We start from the raw sequence: 26,363 nt of genomic DNA, 5'->3' as shown, positions 1-26,363 counted from the left end.
TTCAAAATATTTCATCATTTAGTTTTATGTGAAAGGAAGTAGTTAAAAAAATTTTTCGAAAATGTTGCAACATTATAATAAACTTTAATAATATGCTCGTTATGCTATTAGGATAGAAAATATTCAGGAATAGTTGCAGTTTACTCAACTAAAAATATGTATGCAAGCGAACATGTGGCTTTAGCATTTGGGAGTAGTGGAAACTTTGCAGCAAATTTCAATAAAAAAAAAAAACACTACAACAGAGCTCTCAAAGCAACAAACTTCATTGTGCCCTGACTCAATTGTTGTATATTGCTGAATATGTTTTATTTTTAATTTTGTTTTGGCGGTTGTCGTGGTTTCCATATTGTCTACAATTTGAAATATTCTCTCTGTTTGTCCATTGGTGTTTTGGTTGGTTAGCTTTATCATTGAATAGATTTACTTCTAAAACATTATACACCGGAACAAAAAGTTCGTAGTTAAACTAACGCTAATTTTAACTTATTTTTATTAGAAAAAAGTTAGTTTTTGGTAGTTAATTTTTATTATTTTTTGCGAAATTTTACACAGTTAAATTTTCCTCTTCTTAAGTATGTCTCAAACATTTTATAAAGTTCAATGACCGTACACATGACTTCAGTATGAACTAAAGCAAAAGAAAATTTTCGTACGATTTCCAAAAATAGTAAGAATGAACTACTTACTGTGTGGTTAAAATGGTCATGATTTGGCGCCAATGATTTTTTTCTTTACTTTTGGTTAATTTTTTCTTCTATGAGCGGGTGTAATGTCGTGAGTTGCAGTTAAAAAGTGCATCAGAGCATTCAATTTTCCTTGTTTTAACAACGCTTTGTGGAAATCGCTAAATATAGAGTACAATTTAGTTCAATTTTCATACATTTCCCACAAAATAGTTCAGAATTTCTTAAAATTTGTAGATAAATGCGCCCATCTTGAACTTCGTAAAATAAAACATGTAAGGAAATTCTAACGTCCGTTTTAGTAAAAGAAATATTAAATAAATATTTAAATCTAAAGCCATTGCATGAAATTTCACAAATGTGCATTTCGTTCGAAACACTGAAAAAAAAAAAAATATTATAGTGAGGGCAAAAATTTTATGTCCTTAAAATACGAATACGAATTTTGCATAGCATAAAAGACGCATTTCTCTGATATAAAGTTATTTTTCCTTCTCCAAAAGTCGTTAAACTTTACAATGAAGTTGATTCCTGTTTCGACCGAACACTAAATAGTTTTTCAGCGGTGGATTATCCCACCTCAGTAATGCTGGTGACATTTCGGAGGGTTTCAAAGCTTCTCTAAGTGGTTTCACTGCAATGTGGAACGCCGTTCGGACTCGGCTATAAAAAGGAGGTCCCTTGTCATTGAGCTTAACATGGAATCGGGCAGCACTCAGTAATAAGAGAGAAGTTCACCAATGTGGTATCACAATGGACTCAATAGTCTAATTGAGCCTGATACATCGGACTAACTATAAGGTCAACTTGACTTTAATAATTGTGAAAAATTTTCAAAATTAATGAATTCGTCTTTAAATCTGTAGACTTTTTGTATCTTGACTACAAGCTAAATAGTCGTTCAAAAGGATATTTTTTTTTCAAAACTTTATTTTAAAGACATTTTTTTCTTGAAACATGGCATAATCTCACTTTTTATTTTTTCAATATTTTTTATTACACTTTCATATTTTAATTATATACCCAGCAAAAAAGCGTCGCCAAAAAAGTAACGAAAATGGATCTGGAAGTGGTGCAAAATTGACGCAGAAGCGATGAATTTAACATGGGGTTGTCATAGGACGGAAGTCCTCCATTTCAACAGCCGTTGCACTGAATTTGCATCACTTCTTTAGGTGTCATCCGAATTCAATGTTTTGGATATAAATTAAAAAATTCTGTGATATTTTGTCAAATAAATAATTTTTATAATTTCTAATGGATTCTAACGCTTATCGGAAACGTTTGACCTCAAATTTTTTCAAAAATTCACAAATTTTTCAGATTGGTTTTAGCATTTTTTTCGACAAAACTTAAATGATTTGTACCATTTCATGAATTCTTACTGTTTTTAACCTATTTGAAGCAAAAAATAAAAACTGAATTAAAAGAACTTCCTGGGTAGTTAAAATAAAGAACATCATTAGGAGTGCATCTTCTGGAAGTGCGTTTAAAGTGATGCTTTTGGAAGAACTTCCAAATTTTTTTGCTGGGTAGTTTTTAATCATATAGTTTTTACTACTACACCAAGACATAACATTTTAGCTACTTCTCAAGATGTTCTCTATCAGTATGAACGAAACAATAAAGAACACAGGTTCAAATCTCACAAGAGAGATTTTTTTTTATGAAATATTTTTTTAAAAGATTGTTTTTTTTAATGTTTCTCATCGTTTTTATTTTGTTGTTGTTGTTTTTTTAAGGCGTACATTTTTGTAGAAATATTTTTTTCCATTTAAACTCAACAAAAATATATATAATGAAAATTCTCGTAATTTGCAAAACCTTTTCAAGAGAACTCCCATGAAAGTGGCACAGGTTCAAATTTTTTGCAAAATATTGCTATCCAACTAATAAGTACTTCAACTTTGTGTAAAAATAAAATTTTTCTAAAAATTTTCTATAGAGATAAAATTTTGACAAAATTTTCTATTGAAATAAAATTTTGAAAAAAAAAAATCTATTTAAATGACACAGAAAAATACTTCACGAAAATTTTTCCAATTAAAATTTTAATTGAGTTTTAAAAACTATTCAATTAAAAATGTAATTGATTCAACAAATTTTTTAATTGAAACAAAAATTAATCACCAAAATTAATAGTATCAATTAATTTTTTAATTGATACCATCATTTCTGTGATTGAAGACATTTCAATTAAAAAATTAATTGGATCAATTAATTTCGTGATTGAACCAGAAAAAAATAAAGCAACCAGATTGTTCCAAAAACATTAGCAGACTGCTTAAGTTAACGTTTTCCAGGTCCGCCAGTAATCTGAAGCTATATGCCCCTAAAATTTGCCTACGCCTTACACAAAATGCAGGACGCTCACACAAGAGGTGTTTTATTGATTCCTTTTCCTCCGCATCATGACAGCTCATACAATAGTCATTATACTTCGCACCAATAGTTTTTGCAAAATCGCCTATCAGGCAGCGACCCGTTATATCAGATATCAGTAGTGATATCTGGCGTCTCGAGAACACTAGCATATCTAGTGTGCGGTTTAAGTTTAAATGGGGCCATATTTGCTTGGTGTCGTTACAACCCTTACAATTCTCTCATCGAACAGTTGCCATCATGACAGCCTTCTCACGCAGTAAGAGCTTGCAGTTAGCCAGAGGCACACCAACAGATTCTAGTTCCCCTGGAATATGTAAGGTAGTTCCTAGCCTTGCTAGCTCATCTGCTTCGCAGTTCCCCGGTATGTTCCTGTGGCCAGGCACCCATATTAGGTGAATATTGTGCTGCTCACCCATCTCATTGAGAGATTTGCGGCAGTCAATGGCCGTTTTCGAGTTGAGGAACACAGAGTCCAAGGATTTTATTGCAGGTTGACTGTCTGAGTATATATTAATGCCGGATAAGATATTTTGTTTTGAAATTTTTTTTTATAGAATTAACCTTTTTTATAAAATGTTTTATGGAAATAAAATTTTGAGAACATTTTATAAAGAAATAAAATTGACGGGGGATCCCGATATACTCTTAAAAAGAAATTTTTGTGGAACAACTTCCACTTTCCACTACGTTGTTTCGTTCGACTCAGATCGACGCAGAACCACAGTTGGTAGAATTCTACAAAAAAAAAAAATGCCACAGTTGGTAGAATTATACCAAAAAATTGTGGATTTTGTACTGTTTGGTAGATTGGTAGAATTCTTAAAGTTTTGGTAGATTTTGCAAAATATTGCACTCCAAGTAAGAAGTACTTCAATTTTGTATAAAAATAAAATTTTTTAAAACTTTTCTATAGAAATAAATTTTTGTGAAAATTTTCTATAGAAATAACATTTTGAGAAAAATTTTTATAGAAATACAAGTTTGAGAAAATTTTCTATAGAAATAAAATTTTGTAAAAATTTTCTATAGAAATAAAATTTTGTGAAAATTTTCTATTGAAATAACATTTTGAGAAAAAATTTCATAGAAAAAAAATTTTGAGAAAATTCTCTATAGAAGTAAAATTCGGACAAAATTTTTTCGTAGAAGTAAATGTTTTGACATCATTTTTTTTATAGAAGCAAACATTTTGATAACATTTTCTATGGAAATAAGATTTTTAGAACATTTTCTAGAGAAATAAAATTTTTACAAAATTTTCTATAGACGTAAAATTTGGACAAAATATTTTAAAGAAATAGAAATTTTGACAAAATTATCTATAAAAGTACAAATTTTGACAATTTTTTCTAAAGAAGGTAAAGTTTGGAAAAATTTTGTATGGAAATAAAATTTTGAGAAAATTTTGTATTGGACATCAAATTTTTATAGAATAAAATTTTGAAAAAGGAGATAATAATACATACTTAAATAAAATTCTAATACACACATAGAAAATTTCATTAAAACTGAGCCAATGAAAATTTTTCATTGTTATAACGAAACATTTTCATTCGATATTCGTTAATAGTACGAAACGTTACGTTGATTAAAAGAAAATTCGTTATAGTAACGAACAATTTCGTTGTATTAACGAATTTTGTTTTATTGGCTCACTTTTAATGACACATTTCGTTAATGCAATGAAACTTTTTCCATCAGTGTATAAATTAATAAAATATTTCTTTCTGAAAAAAAAATCATGCTTACCATAAAAATTTTATCAAAAAATTCAAAATAAGGATTTTTTAAATTTGGTGGATCTTTGGTAAAATTTTCCTCAAATTTTGGTAGACTATTTTATTAAGCACGTGTGGCAACCGTGCTCAGAACTTCACCACAAACCACAATATATATATATATATATATATATATATATATATATATATATATATATATATATATATATATATATATATATATATATATATATATATATATATATATATATATATATATATATATATATATATATATATATATATATATATATATATATATATATATATATATATATATATATATATATATATAAATATAAATATATATATATATATATATATATATATATATATATATATATATATATATATATATATATATATATATATATATATATATATATACTATATGGGATCTGAGACCAGTATTTGGCTGCGTTAGGAACAAAATGACAAAGTTTGTATACCCCCTTCCTATGGTGAAGGGTATACACAATTTGTCTTAATTAAAAAAAAATAAAACCAAAGATGCAAAACCCTCAAAATAAATCATATCCTATATGAATAATATGATTTAATTTTTAGATTATGTCTTTATATTATTTTGAAAACATTTTGATTCATTTCACAAACATGCATATTAGGTCAATATTTACTATAATATAGACCTAATTAAAGAAATTTTATTAAAAACAAAAAAAAAAAACATCACTCCATCAACATTTTAGGACAAGAATATTGAATATTTTCAGTGCACTGGTAACCCTATCTACAAAGTTGTAGCTAAATTAATTAAAGATTTTAAATTATTGCAAAAACATTCGTGTCTAATTCGCCATGCTAAGCAGTTTGTATTTTTGCAACATCAAATAGTCTACAATACTTATACGCTACTTATCCAATTTTTGTTGGCCCTAATTGAAAATGATTAGTTTTGGCTTTTGACCAAAATTGCTATTTGTGCAAGATTTAGATGAGGATTCATTCCTCTTCTTGATTTTTTCTAAATCTTACCGCATATCTGTCATGGTCGCAATGACTAGGTCGGTGCTATTATCGTTCAACTCTTTGGGAGTTGTTTTTTATTTTATTTCATTTTTGAAATTCTTTTGTTTCCATTTTCATCCATGGTCTTTTTGTGGCAAGGCAAACAGATAGACAGATATATGGGCGAATACAAGAAACTAAAGTTTCAACAAAGACACGTGACTTGTATCTTCAAAATGCCATAATACAAAAATGAAAAATCCTCCTTTTTTTGTTGTTTTGCTTTGGCCTTATACTGCATAGCTATAGGGGTTTTAGTTGTTGTGCATACAAAAATTGTGTTTATTCTTTAATGAATAAAGAAATGTTGTTTTTTTTTTGACTAATTTTTCTATGTCTATACATATAAATTATTCTCCTGCTCCGCCATTTGACGGTAGATGTCACATTGCTATGGACATGTGATTTAAATAATAATAAGAAATTTTCTTTTTTTTTTTCTTTTTTGCAGATTCCATTGAATTTTAATGTTTTTTTTAACAAATTCTACTCCTGAAGTGGTCAACAAAGAAACTTTTGCTTTCTTTGTGCCCCATCTAATTAGGAATACAACGTTTTGTTAATATTTTTAATTATTAAGGTAAGTTGAGAAAAATTTCTTTGTTTCTGTTTTTTATTATATATGATTTTTTTAATAATGGTTGACATTCATTCTCTATTCTCCTAATATTTTGGTGTCATAGGACAAATTTAATTGCTAAAGTTGTATCAGTATCCCAGTTGCCACAGTTGGTAGAATTCTACCAAAAATAGATTTTTTTGTTTGGTAGAATTCTTGATGTTTTGGTAGATTTTACGAAATATTCCATTCCAATTAAGAGGTACTTCATTTTTTATAGAAATAAAAACCAAATTTCCAATAGAAAAAATTTAGGCAAAAACTGTTAAAAAATAAAATTGTGGCAAAAATGTCTATAGAAATGAAATTTCGACAATATTTCTATAGAAATAAAATTTTGACAAAATTTTCTATAGAAATAAAATTTTGACAAAATCTTCTATAGAAATTAAATTTTGACAAAATATTTGTATAGAAATAAAATTTTATCAAAATTTTCTATAGAAATAAAATTTTGTCAAAAGTTTCTATAGAAATAACATTTTTTCAACATTTTCTATAGAAATAAAATTTTGATAAAATTTTCTATAGAAATAACATTTTGACGACATTTTCTTCCGAAATAAAATGTTGAAAAAATTTTCTATAGAATTATAGTTTTGTCAAAATTTTCTATTGATTTAAAATTTTGTTTGAAATGTTTTGGTGGATTTTACAAAATATTCCACTCCAATTAAGAGGTACTTCAATTTTTTTTTAAGAAATAAAAACCAAATTTCCAATAGAAAAAATTTTGGCAAAAACTGTTAAAAAATAAAATTGTGGCAAAAATTTCTATAGAAATGAAATTTCGACAATATTTCCACAGAAATAAAATTTTGACAAAATTTTCAATAGAAATAAAATTTTGACAAAATTTTCCATAGAAATAAAATTTTGACAAAATTTTCTATAGAAATAAAATTTTGACAAAATTTTCTATTGAAATAAAATTTTGACAAAATTTTCTATAGAAATAAAATTTTGACAAAACATTTGTATAGAAATAAAATTTTGACACAATTTTCTATAGAAATAAAATTTCGACAAACTTTTCTATAGAAATAAAATTTTGGCAAAATTTTCTATAGAAATAAAATTTTGTCAAAATTTTCTATAGAAATAAAATTTTGTCAAAATTTTCTATAGAAATAAAATATTGACAAAATTTTCTACAAAAATAAAATTTTGAAAAAATTTTCTATAGAAATAAAATTTTGACAAAATTTTCTATAGACATAAAATTTTGACAAAATTTTCTATAGACATAAAATTTTGACAAAATTTTCTATAGAAATAAAATTTTGACAAAATTTTCTATAGTAATAAAATTTTGACAAAATTTTCTATAGAAATAAAATTTTGACAAAATTTTCTATAGAAATAAAATTTTGACAAAATTTTCTATAGAAATAAAATTTTGACAAAATTTTCTATAGAATTAAAATTTTTTTAAATTTTTCTATAGAGTTAACATTTTGATAAAATTTTGACGACATTTTCTTCCAAAATAAAATGTTGACAACATTTTCTGTAGAATTATATTCCAAATTTTCTATTGAATTAAAATTTTGACAAAATTTGCTATTGAAATAACATTTTGACATAATTTTCTATAGAAATAAAATTTTGGTAGTTTCAATTTTTTTCAAAATCTAGAAATGTTGACTACATATTATTGCAATATTTATTCGAGCTTATGTTGACATTCGACTTTTGCGATTACTGTCATCTCGAAGACGAGCATCCTAAATTTATCTTGACAAACTTTTCTATAGGAATATAAGTTTGTCAAAATTTTCTATAAAAATAAAGTTTTGATAAAAATTTCTGTGGAAATTAAATTTTGACGACATTTTCTTGCGAAATAAAATGTTGACGACATTTTCTTCCGAAATAAAATGTTGACGACATTTTCTTTCGAAATAAAATGTTCGCAAAATTTTCTGTAGGAATATAATTTGGTCAAAATTTTCTATGGAAATAAAATATTAGCAACATTTTCTATAGAAATAATTTTTTTGTCAAAATTTTCTATAGAAATAAAATTTTGACAAAAATTTTTATACAAATAAAATTTTGCAAAAATTTTCTATGAAAATACATTTTCTACAAACATTTGATGCAAATTTTCAAATTAAAATTTTCTAGATTTAGTAGATTTTTGGTAATATTTTCTTTAAATTTTGGTAGTTTACAATTTTTTCCAAAATCTAGAAAAGTTGACTACATATTATTGCAATATTTATTTGAGCTTATGTTGACATTCGACTTTTGCGATTACTGTCATCTCGAAGACGAACATCCTAAATTTATCTTAAGCCTCCTGAAAACGTAAATGTCGTCCGATACGATTGAAATTTTGTACGTGATGTCGGTGAATGCTATCTACTAATCATGCAAAAATGGATCGGCATCGGTTCACGGTCCAATTACCGTTCGAAAATTCAATGTCGATGACAGACAGACTTTGATAGAACTTTGTACGATTCAAACTGGCCAAACTTTCCTCCGTATATAGTTTTATTGCACTATTTTTCATAATTTTAATTTTATGTTTTAAATCAATTAATATACTCCACAAATAGCATTCGATGTTATCTTTCGTATATACCTCTAAAATTTAACCACAATAATCAAGTAGCTACATCTACATCTCAAGTAGCTACATTTACATTAATAGTCTATAAAACCAAATTTATTTATGTTTTATTTATATCACCAATCAAATCAATGTCTATAAATGTCTGTTATTTTCTGTTTTTTGAGTACTCCCTTAACATTTGATTTCTTTATTTTATCATAGAAATGACCACGTGTCTGCAGAACAGTATACATAAATTTATTTTAATAACAATTATCCTAATCCCTTCTCCCAATCATTTGCAGTATCTTGGTCGTCAAGCATTCTAATCGAGTCCTGTAGCAACTGTTCGTCCTATACTTGGTTATTAGCCTACCATTTTCTGTGCCTAAGAAATATGTTTTACTTTTGTGGTTATTAGTCCCCATTGAATTCGATTGCTTTGACTCAGGATAATACATACGACGGGAGGGGCACATGCGCCAAAAAGAATCCGATAAATGATTTATAAGGCCGTTGCTTTGGTTTTTTGAATGACACTGACCTTTATTGCTCCATCTACAAACAAAGTTGAAGAGCAAACAATAGCACATAATAACTAAACTCCAAAATCGAATTAAATTAAATTTGAAATTTATTGAAACTAAAATAAAATTAAATCAAATTAATGTAAGTTAAAGTCGACAGTAAACTCAACTTCTATCACGGCTAAAAACAGCTAAAGCAGTATGAGCTTATATGAATTTCAACAGCTGGCAATGTGTAATAAATGCTCAGCTTATCCCCAACAAATCTTATATTTTCCACATGTATCCCAATCCACGTGCACGTTCATACATACATACAAATGTTTAAATGTCTCTATGTTAGTCCAATAAAAATTCTAAAGACTCTTGAGTTTTTGCCAAAACACCATATTGCTATTCTCTAACTCCTTTCCACACCACACCTCTCGACTACGAGTTCTTATGAACATTCCACTTCAGTTATATGTCACATACAGATTTTTGCCATATTTTCCATTTCTCAGCCAGAGTTTTGTTGTGAGAAATTATGGTTCTTCTTTTGCTTGTCCCACAACAAATTTCTAAAGGAAACTTCAAATCAACCTCAACACTGCCACATTCATTCGTGTTTGGTGGGTGTTTGGTCATTGTGTATGTCTCCCGAATGTTCTCACTCTCCCTCTCTGGCCATCCGAATGTTCTCTTTTTTCTATTTCAAGCCCCCAAACACTAACAACTTCCCAAAACACAAAAAAAAAACTCCACGGGGACATAGGTAAAGAGACAAACACATACATTCACATAAAGAGACCCATTCAAATAGTTTCTCAGCTTTATTTTCAATGTCTACGATGTCTATACATTATCCGGTAGTGTTTCATCCATTAGCAGAAGGGGAGTTTTATTAGCTATTAAGTGGGTTCCTTTGAAAAGCTTTTGCTCCTCGTTTACAGCATTGAAGTGGGGATTTTGTGCGTGTTGATTGTGTTGGTTGGTATGTTATATGAGCGTGTTTGCTTTGACATAAAAACTCAGAGAGTTTACATATTTCTGTGTGTTTTGTAAAATCTGATTATGTTCCAGTGATGTGTGGAGGTTGTTGTTATTGCATTTATCATAGCAATTGGGTAACCCTAATTTCAATGATAAATCCGCTTGTATAACTCTCTTGTCCTGTCGTTTGTCTAATATTTCATCTCCTGACTTTGCCATTAGTATCTCCCATGTTGATTGTAATTGTGGCTGTTACCTGTATGCGAGTTGTTTTATGTGTTTTGATGAACGTGTCTACATTTGTTTATAACCAAAACATTTCCATTTATTCACCACCGGCTTAAGCTTTCTTTGTGAAAGCTTTCCTCATACTTTTTAGTGAGCATGAGTACGTATGATGAAGTTCAAGAAAAGCTCTTTCGGTACAAGAAGTAGAAAATTGCTGCAGGTAATGTGAAAGCTTTAGAAAGATTAGTACAGTGGTATACATAGAGTTCATTTGGATATCTATTTACAAAATGTCCTGTTGATCTCCCAGATCAAAAAGTGAACCGTAATCATTTACTACCATAATAGAAATTTCAATTTAATTTTTTGTAAGGTGGGCCAATTTGTATATCAAGCGTGATAATTGTTATTTTAACTCCTCTTTCAATTATTACACGCAAAAAAATAATTCTTTCCTCCCAAACGAAATTTTAGACAAACAAAATTCGTTTCTCATTTGCTTTTCGTTGAAAGGAAGTGCATTTGGAAGAAAAGTATATACTTTTTGTGATAAACGTTTATTCTTTTCCAGGATGTAAAAACAATTTCATAAAGACTAACTCAAAAAAATTTTTTTCTGGCTAATTGCATTTTCCCTCACATATTTCTCACTTCCACGAAGTTTTTTAGTTCTTAGCACGTTTTTCTGTAACACCTACAATGTAGAAGAAATTATACGATTTTATAAATTTTTAAAATTTTTTTACCTTTCGCCTGGACGGAGAATCGAACCGCGGACCATGCACTTTGTAAGCCAACACACTAACCCCTGAGCTATGTACCTGTTATGGTCATCAATTGATAAATATCCATATAAGTTATATTTATATAGCATAGCTTGCGGCGCCCACGAACCGAATAAACAAAGTTTATTTAACAGAAACAAACATTTAGTTTGGCACCGTGGAACAGTGGTTGCTACGTCCGACTTGCATGCCAAGGGTCGTGGGTTCGATCCCCGCTTCGACCAAAGTTTTTTTTGTTTGTTTTTTTTTTACATATATTCCAGATATATTCCACTTCGGAAGATTCCGAAAAAATGTTCAACATTAAATTGTAGTATATTAAATTTTGAACTGTAAACTGTGTCTTATTAAAGACCTAAAGTCGGAAAAGAACAGTGTTTGATATAAACGAAATGGACTGTGTTGTTGTTTCAAAAATAACTTTTTTTATTGAAAAAATAAAAATTTTGTAACAAACGAATTTTTTTGGTGATAAAAGTTTAAAATTTTCGAAGCAATTCAAAAAACTCTAACAAAAGAAAAACGTTTTCGGTACACGTTTTCCAAACGTTTTTTTTTCTTTGCGTGTACATAGAGAGAAGTTCTACAGGAATGCTCTACAGTTTAGCATATCACCCATAAAGGTGGCCCTATCATCGATTAAGCTGAACGCATCGCAACCTAAAGATGAACGTACTATACCGTATACGTGATTTTAGCATACTCTAAAGCGTCCCCTCCAAATTACCCCCTATCTGCTACGAAATTAGTACGATGATCCTAATCAAATACAGAACACAAACAAATATTACGCACCGGAAATAGCTTTCTGTGGTCAAGAGTGATCGGTCTTCGGCGGTTGGTTCTCCTGATTTCCTGAAAGACAACTGGTAAACATGTGGTTGTGAGCACCCTCAAAAAAAAAATCGCTTCTGTTCCCTTCAAGAGCGATACAACGATTATAACGACCTTCCAATTTTTTGATACCGTTTTGGTAGCACTCCTTCGGTTTTGCCTCAAAATAGGCCTCAGTTTCGGCGATCACCTCTTCATTGCAGCCAATTTTTTTCCCTGCGAGCATCCTTTTGAGGTCTGAGAACAAGAAAAAGTCGCTGGGGGCCAGATCTGGAGAAAACGGTGGGTGGAGAAGCAATTCGAAGCCCAATTCATGAATTTTAGCCATCGTTCTCAATGATTTGTGGCACGGTGCGCTGTCTTGGTGGAACAACACTTTTTTCTTCTTCGTATGGGGCCGTTTTGCCGCGATTTCGACCTTCAAACGCTCCAATAACGCCATATAATAAACACTGTTGATGGTTTTTCCCTTCTCAAGATAATTGATAAAAATTATTCCATGCGCATCCCAAAAAACGGAGGCCATTACTTTGCCAGCGGACTTTTGAGTTGAGGAGTGTAGTGATGGAGCCATGTTTCATCCATTGTCACATATCGACGGAAAAACTCGGGTGTATTACAAGTTAACAGCTGCAACCATTTTGCACAGAGCTTCCGCATATCCAAATATTGATGAATGATATGACCAACACGTTCCTTTGATATCTTTAAGGCCTCTGCTAACTCGATCAACTTCATTTTACGGTCATTCAAAATCATGTTGTGGATTTTTTGATGTTTTCGTCGGTAACCACCTCTTTCGGGCGTCCACCGCGTTCACCGTCCTCCGTGCTCATTTCACCACGCTTGAATTTTGCATACCAATCAATTATTGTTGATTTCCCTGGAGACAGAGTCCGGAAACTCATTATCAAGCCAAGTTTTTGCTTCCACCGTTTTTTTTTTTTCCTGCAGAAAACAGTATTTTATCAAAACACGAAAATCCTTTTTTTCCATTTTTTCACAATAACAAAAGTTGCTTCACAAAAGACGCCCTATCTCACAAACTAATTGATTTACAGACGTCAAATTTTGACACGAATCATTTGAATGTTGGTACTATATAAAAATAATATCCATTTAATACTAGCGACGCCATCTATATGTCAGACCGGGGACTTATCAGCCATCCTGTTATATTTTCAAGATTGGTCCAAACAAAATATTTTTTATATATAATTTAAACATATTATGTTTCACCTTAAGGCATACACGGGCAGAAAATAATTTAATGCAATTTTCTTTGTGTGAATATATTTTTAAGGCGCCAATTTGTTACTTCCATTATTTTACTTGCACCATACTCTCTAGGTCCCTCTTTCTAAACACATATATGTTTATAAGCTATTTCTAAATTATTATATGTTTGCATATAAGCATATTATATTTACAAACATTTTATGTCCCAAACATAATATATTCTAACATATTAACATATATGTCCCAAACAGGTAATGCTAGTTTATGAACATTATATGCTTGCACTTAAAAATATTGTGTTAAAGAATTTGAGTTCCAAACATATAATTTTTACACCCAAACATATGAAAAAGAGTCTTTTTCGTCCGTGTACCATTCAGAATTGACTGTTCTCCGTTGTTCTAGTGGTACGAAGGAATATGATCACCCCAAATATGTTTCAAGATTGCCATGTTACTTTTTCATAGGACTCAAAGTAGGAATGTCTGTGTGAAGATGTCCTGCTCTACTTATTTCAAAGTACCGCGATCGTATTTGTGAGCATGTCTTTCAACCAGTCGGCCTGAGCTTTTTTTGAGCAATTGTTAAATTGTATGGGGTCCAACACGTACAAAGTTTTTTGTCGGTCAAATATTCATGCAATATTGAATGCATGCTAAGATTGTCTCAATATAACGATAGGCCACATGAAGATTTTGTAACATCAATTGGCGGATAGCATCATTGGTTCCCGAAACAACAACTGATTTTTGGCGACCTTCATGAAATTCGCCGTTGGAGTGAATTACGACCTCGATTGAATTCACCATAACATCGATGAACACTGGTCCTTAACGGAGCTCCATCGCTAAAAATGGAGTTAAGCTCAGCGATGCACTGTTGTTGAGTTAATCCACGCCGAAAATTGTAAAGAATAATCACACGAAAATACACATGATATAATGCCTTGTTTGGGCGCGATCAATCTTTTAATAACCGACACTATTAGCGATTGTATGTCAAAACATTCTGAGAACGTATAATCTCAAAAATGCCAAGCTCAGTTTGTAGATTGGAACGCTAGGCAATCACGATATGTACAGAGCAAACCCTCGTAACCAAAAATTCCCCTCATGTTTGCATTTGGAGAGAGATCCTCAAACCACGAAAATAAAAATTCCCTATTCTGGTAACCGGTGTCCTGTTCACGAAATAACGAAAAAAACAAACAAACGCTAGGGAATAATCTTTCAAGTTCGAAAGTACTCTGATAAAAAAGTACTTTACTCGACTTCTTAAAAATAAAGGAAGTTTTTAAAAAGTTGTCTAGGTTTAAATCTTGGTTCTGAGATCTTTGACGACAATGATGGTGTTGATGTCCAGCCAACAAAGAGAGGAATTATTCGTAGGATACATTTGAAATGCTATTTACCTTAAAATTTAAATTTAGATTTTGCGTGCTTCATACTAGAAAACAAATTTTAATTCATACGTTTTTTAAGTTTTTGTTTTTACACAATGTACCACAAATGTCTTCAAAGCGTGATAAGCAAGACTTCAAATTCTTAATTCTAGCACGATTTTTACTATAAATTTTGTACTTTTGAAAATAGTCTCACAGGTGACGTTTAGTATTAAAGTGTAACCAAAGAGGTTTAGTGTTCTAGGGTTAAGATCGAATCGCTTGACTCGAATTTTGGTCATATCCAAAAAATTTTTGTAGCAGAGAACTGGTTCATAAAACTTGCATTCGCATTTTAAGAACAAGATTTTTTTTTCATTAGAACAATTTTTTTTTTTTCAGTGTACGTGTTCTTTATTTTTCCAATTTAAAAATGCGCTGTTACTTTCATACCCATCAATTTTTATTCAAAAGCTTATTGAAGAGCTTTTCACCACATACATGTGAGTGAACTTTCACACAAATAGTCCCTTATCATGATGGTAACCTGAAACACGTACCCATTCATCTACATGAGCTCCAACAAATACAGCTTTCGTTCTCTCGCTCTCTCTCTCTCGCGGTTTCTTGACCAGCACATATATACATATGAAGAGTGATATAGGCGACCCTAGCCATATCCTTAACATACCATGGACGTCAGGAAGAAAACGGGAAAAAGCGCATGTATCGGAATTTTTAGTTGACACGCAACATTCGATGAAAACGGTTCCTAAAAGCGCACTAATGCGCGTCCTAACGCGTTTCGGCTGGCACTTTCCTATTTAATGGTGTTGGTGTTTGTTGTTGTTGATGGAAAAAAATCCAAGGAAAAAAAAGAAATTGTAAAAATATCCTAATGGAAATAAAGAAAGTGAAGTGAATTCTCATATGAAATGAAATAAAAGAAAATGGAAAGTGTTAAAGGAATGAAGAGAATTGAGAAAAAAGGAAAATGATGGATGAAAGTATGCAAAGTTCAAAGAAAAAAATTTTAATGTCTAAACTTCTTTTAGATTGGTTAAATAATTATGATTTTTTTTCGAAGCTTTACTATTACGCTAGCGGATTTAAACACATACATACAAATATATGTTCTATTACACCAACCAACACTCTCTACCAATATCACACCTAAGAGAGGCGCGTGTGTGTGTGATTCAAAACCCAAATAAATTACGTTAATGTCAGCAGGGCCATTGTGCCTTTAAATCCGCATTCGAAAAAAAGCTTCGAGTTGCGAGTAAATACATAAAACCGAAACGTATTCTCTCACCCATACATAGATAGAGTTACTCAAGAATATTAGTCCAAAACCAAGAGAGTTTGTGTGAGAGCGAGAGAGATCTATGATTTGGAGAACCATGGCTTCCACAACATAATTTAATGTTGGCTGTTGTTTTTTTTTTTGCTTGTGCAATTCTGGGTTGCCATTAATTCGCCAATAATAACAATTTAAAATGAATACAAAAATAAATGGAATAACTTATACTATTTTGGTTAATTTATGTTTTATTGAATAAAATTTGTAATAATTATAACAATAATTTCTATTTTAATTTTAAACTGTACATAAACGTTTACCGTATGTTGTGGCCATCCGGGAGTATATGAATTATATATACTGGTTGAATTGCACGATAAGTCTGAATAATATGTACACAATTTTTTTTTCTGATTGAATCACGAAATTAATTGATCTAATTAATTTTTAATTGAAATATCTTCAATCACGAAAATGATGATTTTAACTATATTTTCTAAATCAAATAAATCTCTATTAAATAATCTAAAATCCTACATATTATCACAATTTTCATACGAGGTTATTGGAGATGAAGATTAAGGAATTGGTATTATAAAGTTATTGAAAAGATTATGCCAGACACTAGAAGCGATGAGTTTAGGCTTGTCATAGGACGGATGTCCACCAAAAAAAAAGCGAATTATAAAAATTTAATTAAAAAATTTCCTGCCTAGTTAAAATAAAAAACATATTTGGGAGGCCATAGTTATACATTTTTTGCTGGGTTTGCGTTGTTTTTATACCCTCCAGCATACACCCTCAAAAAAATCGCTTCTGTAACACATACCCCAAACACATTTTTCTTCAAGCATATATATTTTCAGGATTAGTCCAAACAAAATATTATTTGTATTGTTCACACATATTATGTTTTACCTTGGGCATACACTGTTAGAAAAAAAATTAATGAAATTTTCTTTGTGTATATATATTTTTAAGTCGCCAATTGGTTACTTCCATTCTTTTACTTACAGCATACTCTCTAGGTCTCTCTTTTATATAGGCTATTTCTAAATTAATATAGGTTTGCATCCAAACATATTATATTTACAAAAATTGTATGTCCCAAACATAATATGTTCTAACACATTAACATATATGTTCCAAGCATGTTATGCTAGTTTATGAACATTATATGCTTGCACTTAAAACTAATGTGTTAAAAAATGTTAGTTCCAAACATATAATTTTTACACCCAAACTTATGGAAAACAGTCTTTTTCGTCCGTGTACAAATAAATAAAAGTAAATTAATCTAAGATAATAAAAAACAAGTATATACGGCCGTAAGTTCGGCCAGGCTGAAGCTTATGTACCCTCCATCATGGATTGCGTAGAAACTTCTTCTAAACACTGCCATCCACAACGATTTACTTAAGTTGCGGTAACGCTTGCCGATGGCAAGGTATCTTAAAACCTCCTAACACCATCTTCTAAATTGTATGTAAGTCCATACGTGGTATATATTAAATCAAAAAAAAAAAATTTCTACAGAAATAAAATTTTAACAAAATTTTCTATAGAAATAAATTTTGACAAAATATTCTATAGAAATAAAATCTTGGTAGATTATTTTTGGCTCGAGTGGCAACCATGATTATGAACCGAATAAAATTTGAACAAAATTTTCTATAGAAATAAAATTTTGACAATGATGAAAATTTTATTATGAACCGAATAAAATTTTAACAAAATTTTCTCTAGAAATAAAATTTTGACAAAATTTTCTATAGAAATAAAATTTTGACAAAATTTTCTATATAAATAAAATTTTGGTAGATTATTTTTGGCTCTAGTGGCAACCATGATTATGAACCGATATGGACCAATTTTTGTGTGATTGGACCAATTTTGGTATGGTTGTTAGCGACCATATACTAACACCCCGTTCCTAATTTGAACCGGATCGGATGAATTTTGCTCCTCCAAGAGGCTCCGGAGGTCAAATCTGGAGAACGTTTTATATGGGGGCTATATATAATTATGGACCGATATGGACCAATTCTGGCACGGTTGTTAAAGATCATATACTAACACCATGTTCAAAATTACAACCGGATTGGATGAAATTTGCTTCTCTTGGAGACTTCGCAAGTCAAATCTGGGGATCGGTTTGTATGGGCGCTATATATAATTATGGACCGATGTGGACCAATTTTTGCATGACTGTTAGAGACCATATACCAACATCATGTACCAAATTTCAGCTGGATCGGATGCAATTTGCTTCTCTTTGAGGCTTCGCAAGCCAAATCTGGAGATCGGTTTATATGGGGTCTATATATAATTATGGACCGATGTGGACCAATTTTTGCATGGTTGTTAGAGACCATATACCAACATCATGTACCAAATTTCAGCCGGATCGGATGAAATTTGCTTCTCTTTGAGGCTCCGCAAGCCAAATCTGGGGATCGGTTTATATGGGGGCTATATATAATTATGGACCGATGTGGACCAATTTTTGCATGATTGTTAGAGACCATACACCAACACCATGTACCAAATTTCAGCCGGATCGGATAAAATATGCTTCTCTTAGAGGCTCCACAAGCCAAATCTGGGGATCGGTTTATATGGGGGCTATATATAATTATGGACCGATGTGGACCAATTTTTGCACGGTTGTTAGAGACCATATACCAAATTTCAGCCGGATCGGATGAAATATGCTTCTGTTAGAGGCTCCACAAGCCAAATCTGAGGTCCCTTTATATGGGGGCTATACGTAAAAGTGGACCGATATGGCCCATTTCAATACCATCCGACCTACATCGATAACAACTACCTGTGCCAAGTTTCAAGTCGATAGCTTGTTTCGTTCGGAAGTTAGCGTGATTTCAACAGACGGACGGACGGACATGCTTAGATCGACTCAGAATTTCACCACGACCCAGAATATATATATACTTTATGGGGTCTTAGAGCAATATTTCGATGTGTTACAAACGGAATGACAAAGTTAATATACCCCCATCCTATGATGGAGGGTATAAAAAGTATATACGGCCGTAAGTTCGGTCAGGCCGAAGCTTATGTACCCACCACCATGGATTGCGTAGAAACTTCTTCTAAACACTTCCATCCACAATCGAATTACTTAAGTTGCGGTAACGCTTGCCGATGGCAAGGTATCTTAAAACCTCCTAACGCCGTCTTCTAAATTGTGTGTAAGTCCATACGAGGTATCTATTAAATCAAAAAATACACATATATATATATATATATATATATATATATATATATATATATATATATATATATATATATATATATATATATATATATATATATATATATATATATATATATATATATATATATATATATATTTATATATATATATATATATATATATATATATATATATATATATATATATATATATATATAAAGGGTGATTTGTTAAGAGCTTGATAACTTTTTTTTTTTTTAAAACGCATAAAATTTGCAAAATCTCATTGGTTCTTTATTTGAAACGTTAGATTGGTCCATGACATTTACTTTTTGAAGATAATTTCATTTAAATGTTGACCGCGGCTGCGTCTTAGGTGGTCCATTCGGAAAGTCCAATTTTGGGCAACTTTTTCGAGCATTTCGGCCGGAATAGCCCGAATTTCTTCGGAAATGTTGTCTTCCAAAGCTGGAATAGTTGCTGGCTTATTTCTGTAGACTTTAGACTTGACGTAGCCCCACAAAAAATAGTCTAAAGGCGTCAAATCGCATGATCTTGGTGGCCAACTTACCGGTCCATTTCTTGAGATGAATTGTTCTCCGAAGTTTTCCCTCAAAATGGCCATAGAATCGCGAGCTGTGTGGCATGTAGCGCCATCTTGTTGAAACCACATGTCAACCAAGTTCAGTTCTTCCATTTTTGGCAACAAAAAGTTTGTTAGCATCGAACGATAGCGATCGCCATTCACCGTAACGTTGCGTCCAACAGCATCTTTGAAAAAATACGGTCCAATGATTCCACCAGCGTACAAACCACACCAAACAGTGCATTTTTCGGGATGCATGGGCAGTTCTTGAACGGCTTCTGGTTGCTCTTCACTCCAAATGCGGCAATTTTGCTTATTTACGTAGCCATTCAACCAGAAATGAGCCTCATCGCTGAACAAAATTTGTCGATAAAAAAGCGGATTTTCTGCCACTGATTTTGGTAATAAAATTCAATGATTTGCAAGCGTTGCTCGTTAGTAAGTCTATTCATGATGAAATGTCAGAGCATACTGAGCATCTTTCTCTTTGACACCATGTCTGAAATCCCACGTGATCTGTCAAATACTAATGCATGAAAATCCTAACCTCAAAAGAATCACCCTTTATATATATATATATATATATATATATATATATATATATATATATATATATATATATATATATATATATTGGAAAGTAAACAAGTTTATATATATATATATATATATATATATATAGATATATATATATATATATATATACATATATATATATATATATATATATATCTATATATATATATATATATATATATAAACTTGTTTACTTTCCAATATATATATATATATATATATATATATATATATATATATATATATATATATATATATATATATATATATATATATATATATATATATATATATATATATATATATATATATATATATATATATATATATATATATATAAAATTTCGTTAGTTAACGGTGCACTAACCGATCTTCATGAAAATGGGGGTAAATGACATTAAGTTAAATTGAAACAACTTAATCTAATTTAAGTAAATAATTTTAATAAGAAAATAACAACTCAATATTATTTAGTTTTTAATTATTTTGAAAACACCAAAATAATTTGAATTTAATTTGAAGTACATAAAATAAAATTAGAATGAAACAAATTAAACCAATGTAAATTAAATGAAGTTTAGATTAATTTAATGTCATTAAATTATATCAATTTAATGAGTCTACGTCAAATAACGAAGGTTAAATTAAATAAAATATTTTAAATAAAATTAGTTAATAATTAATTAAGTGAAAGTACATTATATATTAACCAAGTAAATGAGAGTGTATTTAAATAAATGCAATTCATCTTGATCAGATACGTAAACCTATTAAAATTATAATTTAATTTATTTTAAATACTTAATTTATTTTAAATTCTTTTTATCTGAATTTTAATTAATATAATTCAATTTAATTTAACTATTCTTCAATTTATTTGATTTAATAACCTTATATTAAGTTATAATTTATCCTTTTTAGAACTAAAGGGGAAACCCCAATTATAATTAAATACAAATGAATCTGAATTAAATGTGTAAAAAAAGTAATTATTTAAATATTTGCTTTAATTGAAGAGGAAATGTTGTAAACTGTGGTATATTCCTACCCTAATAATATTATGCTACCAAATTCTTTCGTATTTGAGTTTACTTGCGCACTTTCTGGTTGCCATTTATTTGTTTTAAAAGAAAAACTACCTTATGGCAACACTGTTTCATTTGTTTTGTTTTTGCTGCCTATTAACTTTGCTACCATTGAGTGAAGCTAAAACTTTCTCTCGCTCTTAATACGTAGCACCTATACATGTATACATACATCCTCTCTCCCACAATTATTAGTGTGTTTTTTGTTATTTTGCAAATATGCTCATTCACTGAGCGATATGTGTGTCTCCTTATATATGCGTGTGTGTGTGTGGGGGAAAATTTGATATTGTTTTGTTGGTGGAATTGGACCCGATATTTTCAAAACAATGTTGGCCCCTGCATAGAATCCCATCCATACAAGACGAAAGAAAAGAGCGAAGGAAATAAAAATGGCAGGAAAAAAACTTAAACAATAACAACAACAACAACAGAATAATGTGTAAAGTTTTCTTAAATGTATCCTTTTTGGGCGATAGAATTATACACTCATACACACACACTTATAGGATAGATTCTCAAAGTTGTAGCCGACAACAAAACACGTTGTTGGATTTGATATTTTAACAGCAGGACTCTACTAAGAGGACACTTGAATTATGGCGTGAGGGAGACGTTACATATAATATTGTTAATGTGTGTGTGCTTGGAAGAGTATATTTTTTTCAAGAAAATTTACATTCTCGCTTAATTCCTACCATTATTTGCCTATGAACTTCATTTTCTTTATACACCTGTGTGTGTGTGTGTGTATTTGAATGAAAATTTATTTTACTCGGTGTATTAAGTAACAATATCATTATAATTTTCATATTTCCAATTTGTAAGAATATAACAAAACATAACAAAAAATTAGAAATTCAAATGCATAAAATTACCATTAACACATTACGAACAGACAATGTGGTCTTACTAAAAACGAACACAGAAATATTCACACATTTGTTTTTGCGATTGTTGTCATGTACTCACACATTCTCCCGCACTAACCAACTCACGCATATAAATCAACATTAGCTCAATTAATATCAACTTTTTGTCGTATTTCTGAGTTGTCTGTTGGGATTTTTGAAGTCATCAAAATCTCATTTAATTTAATGATTAATGATACCCAAGGAAGAATTTCGGATTAGCATAAAGAAAAATATTTTTTCTACTGAAAAGGTAACAAATTAGCAGTATCATCCTCGTTTTCGATATTAACACCTGAATTTCTGCTGTGATTGAAAAACCCAAAAACATGCAGGATGGGTAGTAATTAAGTGGGATGAATGTGCTTTACAATCACTCATCCCATAAATGGAGTTATTGAGATTAAATAGAAATTTGCAAATCGATACGCTAACCACATTTCACTTAAACACGAGGGTGTTCCGATAAATAGCATTTCGGAAAAGTGGGGATTTAAGTTTCAATTTCGAATTGATTAACACAATAATTGAATCAACTAATATTTTAATTGGAAACTTTAACAATGTGAATCATTTTTTAATTGGTTTTTATTCAGATTTGATTAAATAGTTAACTAAATCAATTAACATATTAATTGAATCCGTTTCCAACTTCAATTAAGTGTATAATTGAAAAAAATTTCGAAGATAATTTTTTGTGTGTAGAAATAAAAATTTGACAAAATTTTTTATAGAAATACAATTTTGACAAAATTTTCTATAAAAATAAAATTTTGACAAAATTTTCTATGGAAATAAAGTTTTGACACAATTTACTATAGAAATAAAATTTTGACATAATTTTCTATAGAAACAAAATTTCGCAAACATTTTCTATAGAAATAAAATGTTGACAAAATTCTCTATAGAAATAAAATTTTGACAAAATTTTCCATAGAAATAACATTTGTCAAAATTTTCTATAGAAATCAAGTTTTAACAAAATTTTGTATAGAAATAACATTTTCACAAAATTTTCCATAGAAATAAAATTTTGACAAAATTTTCCATAGAAATAAAATTTTAGCAAAATTTTGTATAGAAATAACATTTTGACAAAATTTTCTATAGAAATAAAATTTTAGCAAAATTTTGTATAGAAATAACATTTTGACAAAATTTTGTATAGAAATAAAATTTTAACAAAATTTTTTATAAAAATAAAATTTTGACAAAATTTTCTATATATATAAAATTTTGACAAAATTTTCTATAGAAATAAAATTTGACAAAATTTTACATAGAAATAAAATTTTGACAAAATTTTCTACAGAAATAAAATTTTAGCAAAATTTTGTAGAGAAATAAAATTTTGACAAAATTTTCTATAGAAATAACATTTCCTATAGAAATAAAATTTTAGAAAAATTTTGAGAAAATTTTCTGTAGAAATAAAATTTTGACAGAATTTTTGCTATAAAAATAAAATTGTGACAAATTTTTCTATAGAAATATCATTTTAACAAAATTTTCTATAGAAATCTAATTTTGACGCAATTTCCTATAGAAATAAAATTTTGGCAAAATTTTGACAAAATCTTCTATAGAAATAAAATTTTGATAAAATTTTCTATAGAAATAAAATATTGACAAAATTTTATATAGAAATAAAATGTTGACAAAATTTTCAAAATCTTCTATAGAAATAAAATGTTGCACAAATTTTTTATAGAAATAAAATTTTGCAAAAATTTTCTATAGAAATAAAATTTTGAGAAAATTTTCTATAGAAATAAAATTTTTGACAAAATTTCCTATAGAAATAAAATTTTGACAAAATCTTCTATAGAAATAAAATTTTGATAAAATTGTCTATAGAAATAAAATATTGACTAAATTTTCTATAGAAATAATAATTTGACAAAATTTTCTATAGAAATAAATTTGGCAAAAATTTTCTATAGAAATAAAATTGTTACAAAGTTTTCTATAGAAATAAAATTTTGCAAAAAATTTTCTATAGAAATAAAATTTTGCACAATTTTTTCTATAGAAATAAAATTTTGCAAAAATTTTCTATTGAACTATTTTTTTTTAATTCTTAAGAAATTGCATCGCTTAAAACCAGTTGAAGAGATTTCTTTGACATATAACAGGCCATAAGTAATTAAAGTACTTGTGAAAACAACATCTAATGTTTTATACATTAGTGTTAATTACATTCTTACTTACGGTTGGATGAATTCTAAGTATGATTTGAGAGATACATATACATCCCTAAGGACATGTAATATAAATATGTTTTTGTACTTGCATTCATATCAGTTACACACTCACATAGCCAACATCAAAAGAAGTAGGCAAAGGACATTTTTAAACACCCCCATACAATGGTGTAGGTGTATGCGCAAATGTACAGAGGTTCATATCCACAAACATATCGCACTTGGTGGTGTTCTGTGTATATGTATTTATGAGCCATGTTAAGTACAATTTACCATCAACAATTAACCTTTAGTATAATGTGATTTTTATCAAAATTACACATTGAGACATGCAAAGAAATATGCGTATTTGTTGGTGTCACATGACATGGTCACAAATTTCAATTCTTATGAAAAGTCCTTATTAAACATATTCATTGTTGTGTATGTTTACACCCACTAAGACTTCTGAGTATATAATTTAAAGTATTGCAAAGAGTTATGTACGAAAAAGTCTTGAAAATACTCTCGAGAAAAGTGATTTCCCAAGAATTTGATTCGAAATGGAGGTATGAGTTTTTTTTAATATACATACGACTCTTCATTTGATTTACGTTATGTCCACAAATTATATTTTTATTTACAATAATTTGAAAATTTCATGGAATTAAAATCACTCATACTTGCCGTAGGACTGTATTCTAATAAATCATACGCATCATTGATTCATAAGAAAAGGTTTTTACCATGAATTTTGTCGCATATACTGTTGGATATTTTAATTTTAACATGCATTTTTACGTTGATTTATTTAATTGTGTCGACAAATTATATTTTGAAGTAGCAGAGATTGATACTTTATAATAATTTATTATGTTTGGGGAATTGAAATCATGCATACTACCCTTTGTACTATATTCAAATAAATCATACGCACCACTGATTCATTTCTTAATGATAGTGCATGTACTTCAAAATAAAATTTCTAAATATGAAATATAGTCTTGAGTACATTTTAAAGAAGCAGGTGTCTTGTTGAGACTTTGAAAAATACTCTTTAATAGACTTAAGCCCACATAAATGTCGTCTTCATAATTAAAAATAATTTTTCAAAAGCCCCTATCAGTTCTCTTAATTCACAACTGTATAGGTCTCCATTCTTTGCATGTTCAAATGGGAGGAAATAGTTGAATATTTAGATTTTCTTTTTGTAAAATTTCCCTTCAGAGATTTTCTTATAATTTGTCCTTCCTTTTGAAAAATTACAATGCTGCTTCAAGTATAATTATATTCCAACCCCCCCGTTTCCGTGAAGGAAGAGAGAGAGACACCATCCTATCTGATGACGGTATAACAATACTGCGAACAATATACAATAATGGTAGTTACAACCAAAACACCCACTAAATGACAGGCTTGAAATGTCACAGTATGTTTGTGCATCCATAGGGAAAGTAAGGAAGAATTCTTCGAAAA

The 26,363-nt window shown here is 29.4% G+C and overlaps 1 protein-coding gene across 7 annotated transcripts in view; it reads left to right on the top strand.

Annotated features, from left to right (window-relative positions):
* kmr (pleckstrin homology domain-containing family A member kramer) overlaps window positions 1-26,363 on the top strand; it is a 259,563-nt gene that overhangs the window by 54,484 nt on the left and 178,716 nt on the right. For all 7 annotated transcript variants that reach the window (XM_075291770.1, XM_075291769.1, XM_075291766.1 and 4 more), the window contains exon 2: window positions 6,330-6,458. The gene's annotated coding sequence lies outside the window, so the exon portion shown is untranslated. The remainder of the gene's footprint in view (window positions 1-6,329; window positions 6,459-26,363) is intronic.

Source organism: Haematobia irritans, chromosome 1 (genome assembly GCF_050003625.1).
Source record: "Haematobia irritans isolate KBUSLIRL chromosome 1, ASM5000362v1, whole genome shotgun sequence".
Taxonomy (NCBI): Eukaryota; Metazoa; Arthropoda; class Insecta; order Diptera; family Muscidae; genus Haematobia; species Haematobia irritans.
The sequence above is the reverse complement of the archived record's forward strand: the minus strand, read 5'-3'. Positions and strand labels throughout refer to the sequence as shown.